The sequence below is a fragment of the Arachis duranensis genome, unplaced genomic scaffold (genome assembly GCF_000817695.3).
Source record: "Arachis duranensis cultivar V14167 unplaced genomic scaffold, aradu.V14167.gnm2.J7QH unplaced_Scaffold_69555, whole genome shotgun sequence".
Classification (NCBI taxonomy): Eukaryota; Viridiplantae; Streptophyta; class Magnoliopsida; order Fabales; family Fabaceae; genus Arachis; species Arachis duranensis.
This window is the reverse complement of record NW_026265040.1, coordinates 25,995-29,082: the sequence shown is the minus strand read 5'-3', so window position 1 is coordinate 29,082 and position 3,088 is coordinate 25,995. Positions and strand designations below refer to the sequence as shown.

Below are 3,088 nucleotides of genomic sequence, written 5' to 3'. Positions count from 1 at the left end.
GATCATAAGCTTCTTCAGAAGCTGCCTCTCTAGTACTGTTGGATGCATGTTGCAATCCATTCAGATTTTGAGAGATTATGTTGACCTGTTGAGTCAACATTTTGTTCTGAGCCAATATGGCATTCAGAGCATCAATTTCAAGAACTCCTTTCTTCTGAGGTATCCTATTATTCACGGAATTCCTCTCAGAGGTGTACATGAATTGGTTGTTTGCAATCATGTCAATGAGTTCTTGAGCCTCTTCAGGCGTTTTCTTTAGGTGAATAGATCCACCTGCAGAATGGTCCAATGACATTTTCGAAAATTCAGATAGACCATAATAGAATATTTCTAATATGGTCCATTCTGAAAATATGTCAGATGGACATCTTTTAGTCAGCTGCTTGTATCTTTCCCAAGCTTCATAGAGGGATTCACCATCTTTTTGTTTGAAGGTTTAAACATCCACTCTAAGCTTGCTCAGCTTTTGAGGAGGAAAGAACTTAGCCAAGAAGGTCTTCTCTTGTTCTAATATTTCTGAAAGGTTACCTTTAGATTGTTGTAACTTAGCTTCTCTTAATTTTTTCTTCAGAGTCCTTTCAGGTTCTGGATCAATTTCAACTAGAGTGCCTTTATCCTTGTTCCTGCTCATATGAAAGAGAAGAAAACAAGAAAAGAAAGAGGAATCCTCTATGTCACAGTATAGAGATTCCTTTATGTTAGTAGAAAAAGAAAGGGGAGAAGAATGTAGAAGAGGGGATTCGGATATTAGGTGGAGAGGGGTGAAGAGAAGTGTTAGTAATTAAATAATTAAATAGAATAAGAAAAGAGATAGAGAATTTCGAAAATAATTTTGAAAAAGTGGTTAGTGATTTTCGAAAATCAGAGATAAGATAAGATTAAAATTAAAATTTAAAACAAAAAGAATTTTTGAAAAAAAGAGAAGTATTTTCGAAAATTAGAGAGGGAAGAGTAGTTAGTTGGTTTTGAAAAAGATAGGAAACAAACAAAAAGTTAGTTGATTGAAAAAGATATTAAAATCAAATTTGAAAAGATAGGAAGATAAGAAGTTAGATAAGATATTTTGAAATCAAATTTTGAAAAAGATAAAATTTTTGAAAAAGATAAGATAAAAGATAAAAAGATTTAATTTTTAAAAATTTTAAAATTACTTACTTCACTAACAAGAAACTACAAGATAAGATTCTAGAACTTAAAAATTGAACCTTTCTTAACAAGAAAGTAACAAACTTCAAGTTTTTGAACCAATCACATTAATTGTTAGCTAATTTTCGAAAATTAGATGTAAAAGATAAGAAAAAGATTTTGAAAATATTTTGAAAAAGATTTTTGAAATTTTCGAAAATAATAGAAATGAAAAAGATATGATTTTTGAAAAAGATTTTAAAAAGATAAGATTTTTAAAATTGAAAATTTGACTTGACTTGTAAGAAACAACTAATTTTAAAAAATTTTTGACCAAGTCAACCAAAAATTTCGAAAATTTGGAGGGAAATAAGGAAAAGATATTTTTTTGATTTTTGAAATTTTAAAGATGAGAGAGAAAAACATAAAAATGACCCAAAATATGAAAATTTTGGATCAAACACATAATGCATGCACGAACACTATGAATGTCAAGATGAACACCAAGAACACTTTGAAGATCATGATGAACATCAAGAACATATTTTTGAAAAATTTTTTGATGCAAAGAAAACATGCAAGACACCAAACTTAGAAATCTTTAATGCATGGACTCTAACAAACAAAAAATGCATATGAAAAATAACAAACAACACAAAACAAGAAGTCATCAAGATCAAACAAGAAGACTTGTCAAGAACAACTTGAAGATCATGAAGAACACTATGATTGCATGGAATTTCGAAAAATGCAAGAAAAAATTTTTAAAGCATGCAATTGACACCAAACTTAAAAATTAACTCAAGACTCAAACAAGAAACACAAAATATTTTTTACTTTTATGATTTTATGATTTTTTTATTAATTTTTTCGAAAACATTCTTTTAGAAAAACGAAAATAAAAGACAAATTTTGAAAAAGATTTTTGAAAAGTTTTTTGAAAATAAAATTACCTAATCTGAGCAACAAGATGAACCGTCAGTTGTCCATACTCAAACAATCCCCGGCAACGGCGCCAAAAACTTGGTGGACGAAATTGTGATACAAGAGTTCCAGGCACTGTTAGAGAAGCTTTTTCTTTCAACAACTCCGTTCAACTTAACCAGCAAGTGTACTGGGTCATCCAAGTAATACCTTACGTGAGTAAGGGTCGATCCCACAGAGATTGTTGGTATGAAGCAAGCTATGGTCACCTTGTAAATCTCAGTTAGGCGGATTAAATTGGTTTATGATGAGTTCGAAAATTAATAATAAATAGAAAATAAAAAGGGATAGAAATACTTATGTAAAGCAATAGTGGGAATTTCAGATAAGCGTGTGAAGATGCTGTGCTCCTCTCGTATCTCTATTTTCTTATTACATTCATCCAATCCTTCCTACTCCTTTCCATGGCAAGCTGTATGTAGGGCATCACTGTTGTCAATGGCTACATCCCATCCTCTCAGTGAAAATGTTCCTATGCTCTGTGGTGCACGAAATTGCAATCACACTTTTTGCAACCCCGCACAACTAACCAGCAAGTGCACTGGGTCGTCCAAGTAATACCTTACGTGAGGAAGGGTCGATCCCACGGAGATTGTCGGCTTGAAGCAAGCTATGGTTATCTTGTAAATCTTAGTCAGGATATCAATAATTATCAAGGTTGATTGTGAAAAGTAAAAGAACATGAAATAAGTACTTGTTTTGCAGTAATGGGGAACAGGTTGAGGTTTTGGAGATGCTCCATCTTCTGAATCTCTGCTTTCCTACTGTCTTCTTCTTCAAGCACGCAAGGCTCCTTCCATGGCAAGCTGTATGCAAGGGTTTCACCGTTGTCAGTGGCTACCTCCCATCCTCTCAGTGGAAATGTTCAACGCACCTTGTCACCACCCTGTCACGGCACGGCTATCCATCTGTCAGTTCTCAATCAGGCCGGAATAGAATCCAGTGATTCTTTTGCGTCTGTCACTAACGCCCCGCCTTC

The 3,088-nt window shown here is 33.3% G+C and overlaps 1 non-coding gene across 1 annotated transcript; it reads left to right on the top strand.

The window, feature by feature from the left end:
- The first annotated feature begins 353 nt into the window (after positions 1-353).
- On the top strand, positions 354-457 carry LOC127744620 (small nucleolar RNA R71). The gene has a single exon (XR_008005595.1). It is a non-coding gene; the product is annotated as a small nucleolar RNA R71 (small nucleolar RNA).
- Positions 458-3,088: the final 2,631 nt, after the last annotated feature.